At 40.8% G+C, this 20,822-nt stretch overlaps 1 protein-coding gene across 4 annotated transcripts in view; it reads left to right on the top strand.

The window, feature by feature from the left end:
• The window catches only part of GNB1L (G protein subunit beta 1 like), an 87,756-nt gene that overhangs the window by 9,538 nt on the left and 57,396 nt on the right, over window positions 1–20,822 (top strand). The window contains exon 1 of one of the 4 annotated variants that reach the window (XM_060249905.1): window positions 45–61. The exons of the other annotated variants lie outside the window; for them this stretch is intronic. The gene's annotated coding sequence lies outside the window, so the exon portion shown is untranslated. Of the gene's footprint in view, window positions 1–44; window positions 62–20,822 lie in introns of those variants that run through there. 4 annotated transcript variants of the gene reach the window in all.

Genomic DNA, 20,822 nt, shown 5'->3' with positions numbered 1-20,822 from the left:
AAAGGGATTGATTGATTGATTAAATTCATGTGGTAGAAGAGAGCTAAACACTTTTGCCTCGGTGAGCAGCATGCAAAAACCCTGCCTGACAGCTAAAGGGAAGGGAAGGAGCCCTGACCTGGATAGCTCAGACAAACCTGATCTTGTCAGATCTCAGAAGCTAAGCAGGGGTGGCCCTGACTAGAAAAAGGATGGGCGACCTCCAAGGAATACCAGGGTCATGATGCAGAGTCAGGTGATGGCAAACCACCTCTGAACTTCTATTGCCTTGAAAACCCTACAGGCCACATTAAGTGTTTATTGTATTGTAGATGTACATACAGTGTAGAAGTTCGGGTGAAACCAGAGGCCTGGCCCAGGGCTTTTTTGTAGCAGGAACTCCTTTGCATATTAGGGCATGCCTCCCTGATGCAGCCAATCCGCCAAGAGTTTACAGGGCTCTTAGTAAAGGGCCTACTGTAAGTTCCAAGAGGATTGACTACATCAGGGTGTGTGGCCTAATATGCAAATGAGTTCCTGCTACAAATCGCACTGGCTCTAATCGCACTGCTTGCCTCTGGTCATATTAACTCATTCCCTAAAGTTCCCTGTGGAAGGATTGTCTTAAGTATGCAACACTTATGCAGACCACATTTTAGGTGGTTTGTCTGACTTTATCTATAAGTTGTGTTATTCGTTTGCTGTCATGGTTTTTATTTTCTTTTTCATCTTTAATCATTGTCTATTGCAAGTGATCTAGATCCTTTCCATCTGCTTTTTCATTGTTTCTGACTAAACCAGGAATTACTGATGATGTTGGATTGTGTATTTTCACGCATTTACTGTATTTCTCCCCCCCTTGGGGTCCAGATTTTCCATAAGCCTATCCATGAAAGCACACGGATTTGTTCCACTGGCAGCATAATAATTGTGAACCAGTCAGCTGTAACGAGTTGGCTTTTGTGCAGTCAACAAAACCCAAGTCTCAGGATCCCCTTTACTGAGATGTATTTGTTTTGTCCACATTACAGGAAACTTCGGTCTTTAGGGTTGAAACAGTGAACATTTGAACTTTTCCCCTTTCCCACTTCTTGAATTATTACTCCAACAATTGGAAAATTTGCATAAAGTGAGAATCTGACTCAAATTTAATATATCAGGGAGGGATCCAAAAGGGAGGAAAATTCACTTTGATCCAACAAACCCAGATGGAGAGATTTATAGCTCCTTTAATATTAAATGTTGATGTACAAAAATGCACTTGGCAGCGCAGACGAAGTGCTTCATATTAATTCCGACTCAAAACCCATTGTAAACTTGTGAGCTACGTCAAAATTATTAGCCTCCGTGGAGCCATTAAAGCGATCGCCAAAAAAGTAAGAGTAAAATCAATCTTTCAAAAAGCTGTTGGGTTGTTTCCGTAGCTGAGATTGGAGGGCAAACTTTGTGTGAGGGTCTTTTCAGAAAAACAAAAATCTGACCCAAATGTGGTCTCCCAGAAGGCTTTCGATGTGCACTGTGAAGCCACCATCAGCGGCTGTATTTTTACACATTTTTGTGTTAGTAGTGATAAAATGGTAGAGGTGGTTTGGGAGAGTTGGGTAGGTTGAGGTCGTCTGCAACTGCAAGTTGCCCAAGGACTAGACAGAATGATCTCTATCCCATTTTCATCCTGCCCTTTCTCCAAGGAGTGGAGGTTGACATACAGATTTTTGTTTTCCTCCGTTTTATCCTTACGACAAATTTAAGAGCTGTTACACTGAGAGAAAGCGACTGGCCCAAAGTCACTCTAGAACTACACAGCATCAGCTCTATGACTGCCTGTTGACACCCAGGCGGTCATCTACATTTCTGTTTATCATATTGTGATTCTGCCCTCCCTCCAAAGAGCTCAGGGCATCATATGTGGTCCTGCTATCCAGGGCTTTTTTTGAGCAGGAAAGCACAGGAACGTGGTTCAGGCTGGCTTTGTGTCAGGGGTGTGGCCTAATATGTAGAGTTTGTGCTGGGCTTTTTCTACTTAAAAGCCCTGGTGCCACCAGGGGGTGTGGCCCAATATGCAAATGAGTTCCTGCTTGGCTTTTTCTGCTAAAAAAGCCCTGCCGGTATCCCTAGCTAAAAATCAGTTCTCAGCTACTGTTAGTGCTTTTCCAGCCATGGAGACCCCAGGAGACTCCACCCCTCAGGGCTATCTGATAAGCCTGCCTTCTCCTATATGAGCCTGGCTATTTGCTGAAGTCATCATCCACAATCCAAGCATCCCTGACTTTAGGTGTGGAAAGTGCTCAAAAGGGGCAGAGCCTTCTTGGTGGTGATGCCAAGGGTAAAGAAGAGTCTAGAGAAATTGTCTAGGCACGTTGTCTTGATTTTGGCACCCTGTTAAAACTGCTTTGCTTGAAAAAAACATTTAAGGACAAATATTCCAAGGGGCTGCTGCTGGCATTCGGTTGGATCTGGTGATTTTAAGGGTGCCCCCAGTTTTGTAACCAGGCAGCATTTCATTTATTTACATTGGCTGTAATGATATGAAGGTGGTGGTGGTGGATCAGGAAAACTTCCCCCCAGGGACTTCTCCCCCAGTTTCCCCAGTGGAAAAATTAGCAAATTTGAGGGAGCATTGAAAAAACTCCTGGAAATCTTGTCTCACACAGAATGAGTGAAATGCTTTTTTAAAGTTAAGAGTTCAACACACACAAAATATATAACATCATTAGATGATGTTAAATTCAATGTATACCGTGGACATATACAATATATTTTCAAGGATACGTTTATTTAAATGTGAATAATTTTATCAATAATAAACATACTATAATGTGTTCAATGATAAAATATTAGAGTCCAGCATGTTAACACAAAAAAGTATGATATCCAAATATGCTGGTAGTCCTGCCTGTTGTGACTATATGGGATTGTTCTATCCAAATTATACATTTTTTTCTCCAGCATTTGTTTTTTAATTTTACGTTTTGTTTTTTCTGACCTCTCAGGTCATGGCAAACAATTATATATATGCTAATGTCACTTAGGGTGCACATGTTGGCAGCTCTCTTACACATACCATGTATATTTGGAATTTTACTTATGGAAAGCCGGGGTATTTATATTTTTAAATTCCATAAATATGTCACAAATGCAATTTTAGATGCTAATTAAGTTATAAATGATGCATTTATGCTAAAGCAGTAAAAGAAGTTTAAGCTTGTTAGCAAAGTAAGTATGAAGTATATTTCAGTTTGTTTCAAACTTTCTATTCTTTCCTGAGGGGTGGGGAAGACTAGTTTTTTTTTTTCTATGGCTTTAAAATTTCTGATAATTTTACATTTCCTATTGGCTGCCTTTTAGATTGCATTTTGGAAAGCTGAGATGTAAATGTTTTAAATAACACAATGCAATATAATGTGGAAATACATAGAAATATGCTTGGTCTTATAAATAAATAAATGCAAAATGCATTGCATCCCAATGGTATTGTGGTCCCCCCCCCATTTTATTCTTCAAGAAGAAACAAAGACTTTGTTGCTTAATTTAGACAGAATTTTGGGTGTAAAACCCAAGCATCTGTTTTATAGACCAGGGACTATGCACTGGGATTCCTTGTAATTTATTATTTTTTTGTTTGTGTTTATTATACTTCTGTCTTGTTCTTCCTCCAAGCATTTCATCCCCACAAGTGCCCTGTGGAGTAGCTTAGCTGGAGAGGTGGAACCTCACCTAAGATTACCCAGTGAGTTTTCAGCCAAAGTAAGGGATTTGACCTTATGTCTCCCTGATCTTAGTCCAGCGCTCCAGCCACTGTAATGACCACCAGTTGGATCTGGTTCTTTTAGGTTAGATGTATAAAAGGTTGTGCTTCAGCAGCTCTTGAATACTGAGCCAGCCAACAGAGAATTGCATGGATTTGAGTTTAAGGGTCATAATTTACAGAAAAGATTGATCTTCCCCTGGATATCTCCTTTAGAACATTCAGAGAAAGATGCTGCCTCAGAAAATTAGGGGAAACTTTCCAGGCAGCTGTGGAGGTTGTATATTCCTTAGAGTAATAGTCTGTTTGACATTAGTGAAGACAGAAAGTGACTAGATTATAAAACAGAAAGCCAAGCTTTAGCTCTGTGTTCATTAGAAAGAAAATCCTGGTTGTAAAAATAAATGAGTTTGGTCCACAGTTTTCCTTATTCTTTGTTTCCCCCCACCCCAGCAAAAACACAGAACAAATCTTGAGTAATAAATCTGTTTTATTGTTCACATGAGAAAGGGTGGAGAAACTCCCTTTATTTAATCTTCCCAGAAATTGAAATATACTTAAGCTAACATGGGAGAAGTTGCGATACTCATCCAAAAAGGCAGTTTAGGACTTCATTATTTTGCTTAGCCCAACAATATTTCACTTTGCTTAGCCACTGACTGACAAAGTTTTAGCTAGCTCCATATCTCTTTTGTACTTAGAAGATGAGGAGGGATCAACTGTGGCTTCACCTAGTAAGTGCACCTTGCATGACATATAGGTGCATGTACCAAGAAAATGGGCTTGGATCCACCCATGTTTCATGCGCCTCACCCCTAATTCCCCTCTTTACTATCATACCCATCCTAAGTGTTTTCTGTCCATTCATATCCCATGATCTTCAGCATAGCTTTTTTTGTGTGTGGTCAAATAGGACCCTCTACAGCCAGTTTGGTGTAGTGGTTAAGTGCATGGACTCTTATCTGGGAGGACCAGGTTTGATTCCCCACTCCTCCACTTGCAGCTGCTGGAATGGCCTTGTTTCAGCCGTAGCTCTCCCAGAGCTGTCCTTGAAAGGGCGGCTTCTATGAGAACCCTCTCAACCCCACCTACCGCATAGGGTGTCTGTTGTGGGGGCAGAAGGTAAAGAAGATTGTGAGCCGCTCTGAGACTCTGTAATTCGGAGTGAAGGGCAGGATATAAATCCAATATCATCTTCTTCTTCCTCCCTTTTCCACCAGCTGAACAGCTGGTTGGAATCCACTGCATGGTACAATAGGAAGTAGGCCATGGTACAGCTTAGAAGAGAACAGTTGTAAAGAATGGGAAGAAACTCATAATATGAAAACCACTGGCCTTGTACAGCTGGTCATAACCAATGTTCCTTCTAAGCTGCAGAGTCATGTGAGCAAAAATTCTACTTTGTGCCTGGCTTGAACTGTGAGATTTTTAGGAGGAGAACTGATAAGCATGGGAATAGTCAGACATTTCCTGCTGATCAGTTCTGCCTCGCAAATTCCTACCCTCCATGTTTGCATATTTAAAAATATTTATATCTGGTCTTTTCCTTCAGAAGGAGGACCAAGGCAGCTTATTAAAAAATGTGCTCCGCATAAAGACACATAAAGCCAACCCAACATTAATAGCTCTTAAAATGACTGAACGGTCCACAAATGCTTGGCTAACAATATGAGCAAGCCACAAATATTAAACCCCCCCACCAGCCATTCAGTGTAAATTCATCAGCAGTTCACCCTATTCAACAGAAAACCCTCTGAAACAGATGTGTTTTGTAACTCCTACTGAAAGCCCTCCTTACCTTCTCTGACAAACCATTCTGGTGTGTGGGTGCTATGACTAAAAAGGCCCATAGCCAGATAACTGAACAGTCCTGTGAGATGGCATGAGTGGTTAAGATCTCTTGAGAGGAACTCTACAGTCGTACGGGATCATAGCTCAGCAAATGCAGGTTATGGGCGTATTTATTTCTCCCCCCCAGTAAATGCAGGTTATGAACACATTCCCCCCCCCCACCACCAGAGCTCAATGAAAGACTTATGTGGATATTTCTCGTAATTGGCCTTAAAACACTTAAAGCAACATCTTTATGAGTACATAGTTTAATGAACAATAATCTGATCTCCATTTGTGTAGTTCCGTTTGTAATGTGGAGCTTGTGTACAACAGACGATCAACACTGAATGTCCCTGGACAACAGCAAATCTTGGATACAATTTCTGAGTCGGTCAGCTCTTTCTCAGACTATGTTTTCCTGCCTTGGGAACAGTATAACGCCATGAAAATCAAAGACCCATGATGGAAATGTAGCAGAATGCAAATGCATTAGAGAATTTTGAAATCTTAACTCCCAGAAGATATCAGTCAGTTTTTGATGTTCTTCCATAGAGGGTGGAGAAGAAATTAATCGTTCTTTAATTGTGATGGTGTGATAGGGCTTGGCGATTGATGCACAGGCTGACAAGTCCTGCAGCTAAACTCCTAAACAGTAGATAAACCTCATTGTTTGTTACTAACTAATTGTTTGTTACTTATTTATAAAACTTGCTCCGCAAACCGGTTAAGTGGATGTATATGGAGGTTATCTCAGAGGGGCTACGTTTGTCCATCTAATTGTCTCTTTTCTCCCTTCTCTCTTGGTTTCTGATGCCTCTCCAATTCAAGCGTGATGATTCATGCATTTGAACTTTAAAATTGTAAACGTCGTGGGAGCCATTGTGAAAAAGTGGAAAACTGAGGACAACTCATGTTTTTCTTTTGTGACTGTGTTTTCTTAGTTGGAATTGGAGAAGCCCCTGCTTTTCAGTGTAACAATTAAAGGAGTCAGTTGTTTCCTTTTCCATTTATTTAAGAATAGCCTTGTATAGCAAATTTTTTTCCATTTGTGAGCGTACTTCCTTGAGAGCACTCCATCCCTGAAACAAAGCTATCGGAAACTTTGCTCAGACGGATAATACTTGGTTTGTTCATATGAATGACTGCGTCTCTAGCTGGGAAATATACCCTCTGGTGTTAAGCTTGCTGTTGCGTATTTCCTAGTAACTGATGTAGAAAAGAAAATTAGTAGAGGCTTAATGAGGTTATGGGATGGAATGGCTAGACTTGTACAAACCAATGTTTGTTTGCTTGATCTCTATAAAAGTCAGAGATTTATTAGAGGGGTGGATATGGGTGAAAATGGATTTTTTCCCCTTCATGTTACATCAGCTCTTTAAATCCACTGTAATTGGCTATTATTAAAATAAGTTGATAAGTTAATTAGGATTCTCCCTGTAGGGATGAACAGCTAGGTACAGAGACCTGGCATCCACAGATGGGTTCAGGTATAAGGCAGCTTTAGAATTCTCATGACTGAAAATTCTTCTCCCAGCTTTAAGCTCGGGAAATGCTAAATGCTGTAGTAAAGCAGTTGGAGTTATGTCTCTTGGACTATGTGTATCTATGGTTGCTATTGCTGTTTAATCTTTATTACCAGTAGTATACTGAGTTTGTTGCTGGAAATTTTGTGATCTTGGTGCAGCCCATTTCAGACATTTCCACAAACCAGGATTAGCATCCCAATTATGATTTGAGCTTCCAGATGTGTAAAGCTTCAGATGTGTTGAGCTTCCTGTTTTTTTGTTTTCTATGCAGACTGCTTTCTAAGTTCACCCCTGTTCTTATGGAGAAACAGCAGTGGCTGTAAATGTGGCTTGTCAAATCAAGGGAAACCATCACTGCAATTCAGCATTCTCTCCAAGCTATCATTTGTCTCCTTGACAATGATTTGTGACATAGTGTCTAAATTGTGCCAAATGAAGATGGCCCCCCAAAAGTGCCTTTAAAAAACAATAACCATATTTATTTTGTTATTCAGCATACATTCAGCTTACAAGACCAAGCTAGGATCATGACAACAGTCTAAATTGTAACAAACACAAACAATATAACATAAACCACCATCTTAAGTCTAATGGCAATCTGTCCAATCCAACTTTAAAAAAAATCATTTTCCGATATAAAGGATGTATTGGAATGATATCTTTTTCATCCATATATGTTAAGAAAGATAACCAAGTTGCAACAAATTTAAATTCATAGGATTCCAGAAGTGCTTTTTGTTCACTATAAAGCTATTGATTAAATAATGTAAATAAATGAGTGGTGTTGTTTTTAACTCGCCAGGTGCCAAAGTGACTTGTCAGTCGTTCCAGCACCTCTGCCATTATTTGATAGATCACTGAAAACTAAGCGTTCCATAGGGAGGGAATTAGTACAATATTCCTTAATCTTTATGGACTTCCTTGGAAAGGAGGGGAAGGGCCTTGAGACCCTTTGGGTAGATGAGACAAGTGACCTTCCTAGAAAGTTGTCAGGTACAAGTGCCTGACAATGACACCTTCCGCTGTGGTGGTGCAATGGGCTATACTGATTTTCTTAAGGGTATTGTTATTGTTTATTATGAATCAACTATTCACAAACTTGTAACAAGTATATTAACCATTCATGTGTGTGTGTGTGTGTGTGTGTATACACACACACACACACACACAACTTTATGTATTAGGTCATCATAACCTTTTAGTGTTGTAGGTAATCTAAATGTAATGGTTTGTATGGTATATTCATTCTGGAGGGAAAGAGGGCCAGCTGCTGGGAGAGGGCCTTGCCTGATCTTGTCTACATGGAAACAAAGACTGATACCAACAGGAGACATCTGAGCAATTGGAATGTGGCCTTGATGGAGAGTACCACCGAGGCCTGGGAATCTAATTCAAAGATTTAATGCAGGAGAGGGTTAGGTGGGAAAAGGTGTTAGGCCGTTGACTGGTAGACTATAATTGATTGGTAACTTTCGATTTTCTTTAGTCAGGCAAGGCGTAGCCTTGCAAATGCCTGATAATAGTGTTTGTTACCTGATCTTTCAATAAAGGCTTATTTTGCATACACTCAAGAGGTCTTGTGATAGCATCTGGGCAAAATCTTACAAAAGCACACACTGTACTGGCGTAATAACCAAAATTAGGGCACTTGCATGAGCCTGTTACACCAGCATCACTGGAACCATGTTAAAGAATATAGAATGGAGTCAACGCAGTGTTTAAAACCTCTGTGGAAGACACGCAACGCACATTCAGGATCCTGATGGTGAGCCGCACATTCCACGGCCTTAGCATGTACACTGCATACAAAACACATCTGCTCCCATCTAGGCGGTGAGAACTGGAATCTAAACAAAGGCAATTCTAGTAAGCATGTGAGCACACTAACAGCTTTTTAAAAGGTGCATTTTCAGCACACAAAATAAGAGCAGTGAAGTGCCTCAGACAGTTAATAAAAGAGTCACCCCCAGTAAGTGGGGAGAACTGGAAAGTATGCAGGTTTTTCTAGAGCATAATAGAGCTATAATTATCTACTGTGATGCTGGGGGGGATTGTTTTGGTCATGTTTTGAAGCTCTTATTTAATAATGCTTCCTGTTTTTCTGGCTTCCAGTTGTAGGTATCAGATGTTTACATCTGAAGCTACCAGTTGCATTGCGAGTTGCTGCACCATATTATTTAAGGATTTTTTTTTTTCTGTTTGACAAGTGCAGGCATCGGTGTCCTCTCCCGTCCCCCAGTTGAGACATTATTGTGGCAGCTAGTGGGGGTATAATGTCTAGATAACTTTACTGGGTGTTGATTGGAGGATGTCAGTGTTATGTGGCCAGGTCAGTCTTTCGTCTAATCGCTTCAAGGCACATTAGTGAAGACTCTGTCTACTCCCTTAATTTACTCTGTAACAGCTCGTCCCACTGAGAGTGTTAGTTCTTTGGGTTAAAGACATGTTAGGAAAGCAGCAGTGCCGTGAAATGTATCCACACCGATGCATAATAGACCATAGCAGCTGTGTGTGTGTTGGGCATACACTTTTAGATGTCTGTGTGCTGGAAGCAAAATGTATTCCTCTCAACACCACCCCATCGCTACCCCCATTTGAATTACTTCTGACTGGTGACGGATGTGGGGTGTTGAACCCTGCAACAAATCAGCTGTCTAGAGACTGGAACTATTACTGTTTTCATAGGATGTCCCCAAAAGGCAAAGAAGAAAGATTGAGATTTACTAGAGTCAGGATCTGAAAAACAGGACCTGTTGCAAATAGGCAGTTGGAGTATATATCTTGGAACAAGACAGTGGCAAAGCCTACTTCCAGGCTTGCAGAATTGAGCATTTTTGTGCAGGGGCTGTGGCTCAGTGAAAGAGCCTCTGCTTTGAATGCAGAAGGTCACAGGTTCAATCCCCAACATCTCCAATTAAAAGGACCGGGGAGCGGCTGACATGAAAGACCTCTGTCTGAGCCCCTGAAGAGTTGCTGCCAGGTCTGTGTAGACCAAGGGTGGCCAAACTTGCTTAAGGAGCCACATAGAATAAACGTCAGACTTTTGAGAGCCGCAAGACATGAATACCAGATGTTTGAGAACCAAGAGGGAGGGAAGCAAATAGATGGGGGAAGGGAGGGAGAGGTGGAAAGAAAGCAACTTTAATTTTAAATGCATTCTCCAAGCCGCCAACTGACTTGGTTTGGAGAAGTGATTTAAAGGGAGAAATGCCTTCTCCAAGCAGGCCGATGGGGCGGTGGGGGCTTTGAGACCCACACACAATATGTGTGAAAGAGCCACATGGGCTCCAAGCCACAGTTTGGCCACCCCGGTGTAGACCATACTGACCTTGGTGGTCTGAATCAGCATCAGGCAGCTTCTTGTGTGTGTTTGTGTCTATGTTCAGGTACTTGTGCACCCCCCTCCAGTACAAACCTGGCTTGAGCTTGGTTTCTAACGAACAATTTAGAGAGAGTATGGTTTGCTGATAATTACATTAATATTTCAACGCGCTATCGGCTTGATCTTGTTGTCGATTTTTATGCTTTGCACTCTTCCCCCTTTGTACCCTTCCATTTGTAGCAATTTTCACAACCACCTTTCCTTCCATCGAGGAAAAGCGATTGTTGTGGACTGCATTAGATAGCCTTGAGTAGTTTTGTGAATAATAAGCTTGACGCTGCGCTGCAACGTTCAGGGTAGGGTACCGTGTCTCACTAAATTATAGGGAATGGTTCATTTTTGTGCCAAAAGCCATAACAAATTCAAAACCCCTGAATGCGTAGAGGAGGAATAGCTAAGGCCCGAGTTCAAGTAGGTCCTCAACACTACTTAGGAGAGATTTGTAATAAGATCATACAGACAACATTCCACACCAAGGCCCTCCAGGGTATTACAAATGTAGCAGAACCAGCAAAATACCTACAAGTTCAACCCATGAAAACTGGCCAAGTTTTCATAAAGATTTTACAACAGTGGCTTCGATGAAGGCAATTAACTATAAACTATGCATTTAATGTTTGAAATATCCAATTTACGTGCAAGGAGCTGCTTTGCTAGAACATAAATGTGTGTACCGATAAGCAAAATAAGAATAAAGAGTCTAGTTTCTCTAAACTAGTTATTTTCAGAAAGCTATAGGCCTATAGCTTAAAGATTTGGCTGTCAGGGCTCCTATTTACACATTTGTGTATAATTCTGGTCACGGTAAAGCAAATATTATTTCTTAGTAGTTTTAGTTGGTTGCCTTCTTTAAAACACAGTCATCTTTGCTTTATTTATTTATTTATTTACCTTCCATTTGTATGCTGCCCATTCCATGCGGACTCTGGGTGGCTCACAGTCACAATACCACAATACAATACTTTATGGCTATAAAATCAAAACATATATAACAATTTATAATTTAAAAACTTAAAAATGGTATTATAAAATTTCTTACACAGGCGATCCAGCCTCATTATAGTACTTAATTCTCTGTATTGTTGTAGTTTTTTATCCACCTTTTAAAATACAAAGCAGTTCTCTCAGTTGTCCATGCCTCATGGATAGGATCTCAGAATTATGCCTAAAATGAATTAATATATGAATGTGTGACCCACATAATCCAGAAAAAAAGTTAAAACGTTTTATAAAATATAAATTTACGTGAAAAAAAAAGTTGTTAACCTCCCCCATGAAGAATGTATCAGAAAATCTAATTTACTTGGCATAAAATGTAAACACTCATACTGTGGCTCAAACATGAGGGACACATAAATGATTCTAGGAGAAGCCTTGGGTTTACATGCACCATCCTCCCTTTGTGCACCAGAAACAAATTAATTACTACCTGGTTTTTATTATTGCATCCAAATTGCCGAACTGTGGATTGCAGAAAGGGAACAAACCATGGTTTGCAATCTTGATTTGCTGGGTAAGCATAAACAGTACTTTGCCAGTGTGAATATAGTGGCAAAGTATGATTGGCTGCAAACTGTAAAGCAATTAAAAGTAACTAATTTGTTCATTGTGATAGGTTAGAAAGAATGCAAGATGTATGAAATGAATATGAGATGTATGAGGCTGAGGTTTCTTTTCAGCACATTCACATAGTAGTTTGGTGTAATCATCCTTCAGGAAGTCATGGGTGGTTACTGGAAGTAATGTGATTCGTTGCTTTTGAGGAAAACTCTGCCTGTTGCTTACTGATTTTTTTTAACCAATAACAAATGTAAATTGCAATTTACTTAATTTGTAGTAACACCACTGGGCATGATCCAGCGCAGTTGAATCCATTGACTTAAATGGCCTGAAGCTTGCCTACCTCTCTGCTGAATTGTGACCATTGCACTAAAGGTTTTGCGGAAAAACAGTGTAGACAAATTCTAGTTAGGAAGATTCATCAAAGGTATTATCCAACAACAGCAACACGTCCTTTCCATTGCTAAATAAAGCTTTCTTTGGCATCTTCGATATCAGCTTCTGATTGGTTGTCTGATCAAGTATATGGATGTCTAATTCACATGGGAAAGTGAAATCTTAAAGGCAAAACTTTTAAGAATGGACTACAAAGACTTTTTTTAAAAAAGGAAAAACCAGTTCCTCAAAGAGTCTCTGCATGAGGTGAGGGGGGGTGGGCATGTGAGCCCCAAAAGGCTGCTGACCTTCAGCCGTAGTTTGCCATTCTGATGTCTCTTCCAAAGCAAGACTTGAAATCCATCAAAAGTTCTGTTGCACAAAACAATGATGAGTGTTTTCTATCACACAGAACAATGCAAAGGTCAATTGTGCTGCTTCCCACCCCCCTCCTGTCATACGATTGGGGGGGAATGTACATGAATGCATCCCTGGAATTCCACTGTGGATCTGCATCTTTTGAAGCTGATGCTAAAATTACTGCCTAGGCTCTTCCAAAGGCGGATACTGATAGAAGATTCAATGAAATCGAAGGTCGCTGGTCTGGTGGGCGATGAAAGATACCTGGCTATGATACTATTTCTGATTTAATAATGCGAACGAGAGGCTAGCCCTTTGTAATAATTAGGACTAATTACTGAAGAGGTGTTGACAGATGGGCTAAGAGGAAACAAACTGCCTTTATCCAGTGGCTTAGAGTCAGATTACCAGACTTGTGTTATCTGTTTCTCAGAAAGTAGAAGCTTCAATCATTCACTAAGTCTTCAAAGGCGAAAGGGATCCTAACAATATACAGGATTTGGGATGAAGCTATGAAATAAGTCTTTGATTCAGAAATGGCTAAATTAATCCCCTTTCCGTAAATTGTCATAGGTTTTAAAGTTTGAGTTACAGATGGAGAATCTGATTGGACTACTTGGAACGAAGTCAATGAGGTATCACTGACTCGGCTTGGTAGCAGCTATGGTGGTTAGGGAATTAAGCCGTGGCCGACTCCTTCCTGTCACAGTGACAATAGTCATTCTTTCCACCTTGTAGTCATGCCTGTTGTCCTCCTGGAAACTGAAGATGATTTAGAACTTTGACTCTTCCTTAGAGATTCAGCAAGTACAATATGAGTGTTGACAACAGGTGAAGACAATCAGTTGTATACAATTAGGAATTAAAAATACACATTCCAAATGAATCGATCTAAGCATCATTTTTTAAAAACCTGGCATATACTTGTAATATGGAGTCTGTCTCCCTCATCCTGTTAGACAGTGCAATCTCATGAGTCGTGGAGGAGAATGTTCTGTATTGTTTCTGAAATGGCTTATGTGGTCCATACTATAGGAATTGGTTTGCGATCCCAGACCAGGCCCCTCTGGACTCCCCAGCCCCCTGTACCCATTTTCTGTTACTGTGGTGGGGCCTTGTAAACAGGTAACCCCAAAAGCTTACATCATAGTGGACTAATTAGATAAATAAATATATGATCAAAATAAAGAGACAAAAGAAATTTTAGCAGAATAGACCAACCTGGGCAGCATTTTTTTCAAATCTTAAGAATTTTAAAATGATTTAATTATTTTGGAGAAATGGAATAGAAAGAACTTTTCCTTCCGTATACCTTGAGAACCCCCCCAATGAAACCAGTTGGCAATATATTTGGGATAAACAGGAGTACTTCATATAACATAATGAAATTACCGAGTTTGCTGATGCAAGATTAGGTATTGGCCACAAGCATAAATGTCTGTAAAAGGGATTTAGACTCATTTATGAAGGTATATCTATCAATGGCTATTAGCCATGATGGCTAAAATTGAACCTCACTTTTTAAATGCAGTATGCCTTTTTATACGGTTTGTTGAAAGATGACAATAAGAATATAAGAGAAACCATATTGGATCAGGCCAATGGCCCATTCATTACAACACTTTGTGACACACAGTGGCCTTAACCCAAGTGCCATCAGGAAGTCCTCAGTGGGGCCAGAACTCCAGAAGCCCTCCCACAGTTACCCCCCAAGCACTGAGAATAACAGATGAGGAACTTTATCAGATGCTTTCTGGAAGTCTAGGTAAACAACATCTATTGGGTCACTATTGCCCCCTCAAAGAAATGTAACAGATACTGAGACAAGATCTTCTTTTACAGAATCCATGCTGATTCTTCCTCAATAGCTTTTGTTTTTGTTTTTTTATTTACCTTAAATTTGTATGCCGCCCACTCCATAAGGACTCTGGGCGGCTCACAGTTTATCAGTGTGCCTAGTAATTCTATCTGTAATAACGGATTCCATCAACTTACTTAGTATTGGTGTTAGACTGAACAGCCTGTAATTTCCCAGATCTCCTCTGGAACCATTTTTAAAGATGAGGGTTACATTAGCTACGTTCCAGTCTTCAGGCATGGAGACAGATTTTAGTGATAGATTGCATATTTTTGTCAAGGAGAACCACAAGTTCACATTTGAGTTCTTTCAGAACTCTTGGATGTATGCCATCTGGGCCTGGGGATTTGTCAGTTTTTCATTTGTTCATCAGTCGTAGGACCTCCTCTCTTGCGACCTCAGTCTGATTCAGGTATTTCAATACTCCTTCTGAAATCAGTGGTTCTGGAGTAGGCAAGCACCTCCTATCTTCCACAGTGGAGATAAAGGCAAAAAATGCATTCAATGTCTCTGCCATTTCCCTATCATCCTTCAGTAATCTTTTTACCCCTTAGTCATCCAAGGGCCCCACTGCCTCCTTGGCTGGTTTTCTGCCACTATTATATTCAAAGAAATGTTTATTGTTGGTCTTTGTTTTTTGTAATATGTTCCTCATAGTCCCTTTATGCCTGTCTGATCACTGACTCGCATTTTATTTGCCACTGCCTGTGTTCCCTTTTATTTATCTTACTTGGAATGGCCTTCCACCACTTAAAGGGATCCTTCTTTCCTTTGTTGCTTCCAAAGCTTTGTTAACCATCAGGCCTTTTTTATACCTATTTGTACCTTTCCTGACTTGCGGTATACATTTATCTGCACGTCTAGGATTGTAGTTTTAAATAGTCTCCAAGCTTCCCAAAGGGTTTTGACCCTTTTTACCTTTCCTCTCAGTTTCCTCTTCACATGCTTCCTCATCTCAGAGAAGTTGCCCCTTTAAAAGTCAAAAGTGGTTGTGTTGGTGTTTTTGGGCAACTCCCTATTTATACAAATGGTGAAATCAACACCATTGTAGTCACTGTTCCCAACCGGTGTTATCGTATTTACATCTCTCACCAGGTCTTGGGCATTACTTAGGACCCAGTCCAGTATTGCCTCTCTCCTTGTAGGTTCAGTGACCATCTCGTTCCATAGCACAGTCACTGAGGGTATCTACAAACCCAGTCTCTTTCTCCTGACTTGAACACATATTGATCCAATCAGAGCACATTGATTCAAATTGACCCCATCAGTACTTCCTTGATGTTCTGCTTGTGGGCTTCCCAGAGGCATGTGATTGTGGGAAACAAGATGCTGAACTATGTGGGCCTTGGAAGCAGCACTTCTTATGTAACAGTCCAATAATTTCTTTCACTCACCATCTCAGTGCCTGCCTGTATAATTAGAATTATCTGATCATGTTGAAAATCAATAAGACAGCCTCAGGTGGCCAAATCACATCCCTTGAAACTGAAGCAGTTCTCCAGGTTTTCATACGATGTTTTTTCCAATATATGCTGCTTCCCCTTCTTTTAGCCCAATTTGGCTCTGTTACAACCTCCACGCCAAGAAATACAATGGCCAATAGATAACAAAGAAGAACATTTCAATTATTAATTTGTTATTAACAATGCAGATATTTAAACTAGTGTTTAAATATTTATAAGCAGTTTCATTGTGTGGTAAACATGGTAATACTTTGGGTCTAGATTTTCTGGTTTGAGCAAATAGAGCCAGTAAAAGTCCTTAGTAAATTTGGTTGGAACCTGACATGTTCTGATTATCTGATGAAAGATTGGCACGTTAGTTCCTGCTGGCTCAACCATGTGGCACAATAAGAGGCCATTCAGAGCATATTCAAAGGCTGGAAGTTCAAGTTCGTATTCTGTAGGATGAGCTGAAATTCGAGTGAAGAAACTTCGTTTAGTTTCATTACAAGTTTTTGTGTGTCTTTTGGCCATGGGGTGTGGCTTGAGGTTCTGTGGTCCTGTTCCTTCCTTCTTAGTCTCTGCAGGGCACTTCCCCCTCCTCTCCCCCAATTTTCTTTTTGTTATGTACCATGGTATAGCGCCATAGTAGTATTTGTGCTAGCTTTAAATCAGAGTTTGAAGTTGGCCTGCAAGCAATGCATTAACCTCAAGAGAGCCAGTTTGGTGTAGTGGTTAAGTATGCCGACTCTTATCTGGGAGAACCGGGTTTGATTCCCCACTCCTCCAGTTGCAGCTGCTGGAATGGCCTTGGGTCAACCATAGCTCTCAACCATAGTTGTCCTTGAAAGGGCAGCTGCTGTAAGAGCTCTCTCAGCCCCACCCATCTCACAGGGTGTCTGTTGTGGGGGAAGAAGATAAAAGAGATTGTAAGCCACTCTGAGATTCTGATTCAGAGAGAAGGGCGGAGCATAAATCTACGGTCTTCTTCTCAATGCAACTGTAGCAAATATACAGTGAAAACAGAATTAGGGACTGAGGTATGACTGAGGCTAAGGGTGACTAAACATCATATCCATGCCAGGTCTTTGTGGGTTGCAGTTCATATCTGATGAGAAGAATGAAGTAATATTTCCAAAAGTAATATTGTGTCGTGTCTTGATTTTTGTTTGATTTCTGCCCAATCTGGGAACTGGCATAACCGCTGTCTTCGGTACTCTTAAAGTCCATAATCAGATCAGGAAGAGTCACCTGAGGACAGAAATCTAGCAAACTGGATGTGTGTCCAATGGGTACTAACTTTTGCGTAAACTTGCGCTCTCTCAAAATTTGGAGTTTCACATTATTATAGCATTCTGTTTTGCAAGTGCTCAATAATACCATAACATAAATCTGTGAAAAGGCAATCAAAATGGTTGACAGGTGAGGATGCCCCACATTATTAATGTCAGCGGAATCCCAAGACATGGATAACCGAGTAGAATAGAGTTGAAGAGGAGATGACTCACACCAAACCTCGCAGCCATCCCCACTTTGCCATGAAGCTCCCCTGGTTGACTGGGATATATTTTAGTTTCACACGATGTTTGTCAGTATCGTAATAGCTGGTTTCATGTTCTGTATATTGCAAGGCGGAGCTCTTTCTTGAAATCTTTCCTTTGCTTCAGGAAGCTCTTGAAGAAAGGAAACCTCACAGGACAAATTGGGATGTAATAACAAGTGGCACAACATTTCAGAGTTGGACTCTGGGAACTCATTCGACATAGGACTGTGCTTACAGAATGTTGAGAACTTCCATTGATCCCAAACACAATTGCGAGGGACTCAGCTGTAGCCTGTCACAGAGACCACATCCCATCTTTTGCACTCCATTTGTGTTTGCTGCTGATCTGTTTTTGGGCCTGAATCACGATGGACTGCCTTTTATACATGTGAATCCAGCTAGTGCTTTAAGATCAGTCACTGGTCCCTCATTCTGCATGGGCACATGCAGCAGGGTTTTTTCTGTGGTGGCCCCCAGATTGTAGAATTCTCTCCCGCATACTCCAGGTTGTTTTTAAACTTATAAAATACTTTAACTTTTATTTATTTTTTGCTTACTTGATGCATACAGTGCTGACTACTACTGAATTTATTGATTGATTTTATGCTTTTTCACTGGTTTTAATATTCGCTGCTGATAATGCTGTTGCTGGGTAGCAGTCTGAGATCAGTTGCTTACGTATTTTAAAACTTAAAGGGTTTTTTACGTAATGTGTTAGCTGCCTTTAGTGCCACTTTTGTAGCAAGAAGGCAGATCTTCTCAATAAATAAGTTTCTGATCTTATCCATACTTTTTTTTGTATGCTTCTGTGTTCCAGGATAGATTTTGTGGTATGTCTGTAGTGGTCATGAGGTGAGACCTTTGAAAGTTTATATAAGGTTAAATATGTAACAATAAAATGCTTATACCTTTCTGAATTAATGATACCAGTGTGAAAAATGTGGCTCGAGTCAGTATTAGTCTAATTATATTAATTTAAATCAGCAAGAATTCCAGCGCCTCTAGCTGAGAAAATTAAATTATTTGCCAGTTTTGTCATTCTTTCCTAAAGTGTTATAATTTTGGTACAAAACACATCACACTTCTTGAAGTAAAATGCTTTTTTAAAAAAAACTACCCCAAACAACGTACATTACCTTGAGAAGGAAAGAATGATATCAGACGTCTATCATGTATCATGTTCTTATGCCCTGTGGGTGGGAAAGAAAAGTAATAGAACAGGCAAATAAATAAACGGGGTGTTGAAAGTGGCATTTGTGAGTCGGGCGGTTGCACAACCAAATTGCATTCAGCTTACTGTCTCCACTGGTCGGGTGCCAGAAAAAGACTCTAATGTTATATGAAGGCTAGATTAATTAAAGAGTAATTAGAAGTGTATCAATCCAGTAATCGTAAAAAGTGTGTCATGGGAAAAATATTTGTCTAGAATTAATTAGTTTCCAAATGAAGAGGAGCTTTAAATTGCTGGAAATTGCGAAGTGCTTAATTGCAGTTTGGGCCCTGATTAATTTCAGTTATTGTAACAACTTGATAGGCTTCTTCTCTGTCATCTTTTTTTTTTTTTAAAGAGCTTTCTCTTAAATGAGATTATTTCAGGAAACGTCTGCTAAAATGTCTGGAAGGTGTTTAATTAAACCTGTGTTGTCTGAGGACATTCTGAGCTCCGTCTTGGTGGATGCAAGAGGTTTGTGCCTCCTTCGGCTGCACCCCTAATTAAGGGGGCTTGGCTGGCTGATCTCTGGCTGACAGACGGCTCGGCATGGCTGAACTGGAAAGCCCTCTCGAAACAACCTTTCAGTGGTCGTCGGCTTACCAATTTTCTGCCAGATTGCCGTGATTTATCAAGTGTGCAGACCTGAATTTGCTCCTAAGCCTGAACGTCCAGGGAAGGATCCACGCACAGCCCCTTTCTACTTAACGTTGTACATTTTTGCATGCTTTGATTTTGCAAGGAGCTTTGGCCTTCTTCTGTGAACTTCTGTTAGTGCACATCCACACGGTTCTCATCTAAACCCATCTGCAGAATACACACTTGGGCTGCTTTGGCCTCGGCCGGGTCCCCACCTGCTCTGAATGTGGGGGTGCCCGGGGGAGGGGCCCACCTGTGTCCTCGGCCATTAATTGCAGTGCAATATTAACAGTTCCAGTGCTCAAGATGAATATTTATTTAAAGATTTATTTATTACTCTTTTTGTCTCTTTAAGGCTCACTGTGGCATTGCCAGCTCTAGCAGGAGCGAATTCAAGTGGGGTTGTGATTCCATAGTCCATCCTCCAAAATTGCCATTTCCAGGGGAACTGACTTCTGATACATATTCTACAGTCAGGAGACAGGACAGGAAAGGGGGTGAAGCTGTGGAAAGAGTTAGGTTGGTCTCTGTCATTCTTCCAGTGGTGTTTTTCCATCAGACATAGTTGAGAGTTAACAGCCAGGCCTTTGTTGGAGAAGTAGCTGAGTTTGGATAGAAGAAGAAAATGCATATAACGGAGCTGCCAGTAGTCAAAGGACACAGAGGCCAGACAGACAAAAGAAACTGGTTAGCTTAGTGTGGAGAAGGGTAACTAAAGGATGGAGAGCCAACAGGCAGAGTGATTGAAAACAATAGCTGTGTTGTGAGGAGCAAGGACGAGTAGGGTTGGAAGAAGTAGATGGAAGATGTATGTAGGGCTTTTTTTGTAGCAGGGACTCCTTTGCATATTAGGCCACACCTCCCTGATGTAGCCAATCCTCCAAGAATTTACAGAGCTCTTAGTACAGGGCCAACTGTAAGCTCCAAGAGGATTGGCTACATCAGGGAGTGTGTGGCCTAATATGCAAAGGAATTCCTGCTACAAAAAAAGCCCTGGATGTATGGCTGGGAGGAGGAAGATGGAGGACAAGGGAGGGCAGGAGGACACAGATGGGGAGCAAGGACATGAAGGTAGGGAGGATGAATAGACGAGGAGATATAGATTTGAGGGCAAGAGAGTTGAGACTGTGAAATGGAGGGCTGGTGATAAGAACCTCAAGCAAAGCTTGTCGATGAGCAAGGCTGTGGGCAGGAAGGCAGTGGAGATTAGAGGTGTTCAGGAAGTCACAGGGCAAAGAGTTAGGGTATTTGAGTGTGTGGTGGGCTAAGTTTCATAAGCTGGTTTGATCTCACCAGATCCTCAGCTACAGAGATCTGGTGGTAGTAGCAGTGCCCAATAATGCTGAGTAAGGAGGTTTAAAAAGGAAATC

Source organism: Heteronotia binoei, chromosome 11, assembly GCF_032191835.1.
Source record: "Heteronotia binoei isolate CCM8104 ecotype False Entrance Well chromosome 11, APGP_CSIRO_Hbin_v1, whole genome shotgun sequence".
NCBI classification, from domain to species: Eukaryota; Metazoa; Chordata; class Lepidosauria; order Squamata; family Gekkonidae; genus Heteronotia; species Heteronotia binoei.
The sequence above is the reverse complement of the archived record's forward strand: the minus strand, read 5'-3'. Positions and strand labels throughout refer to the sequence as shown.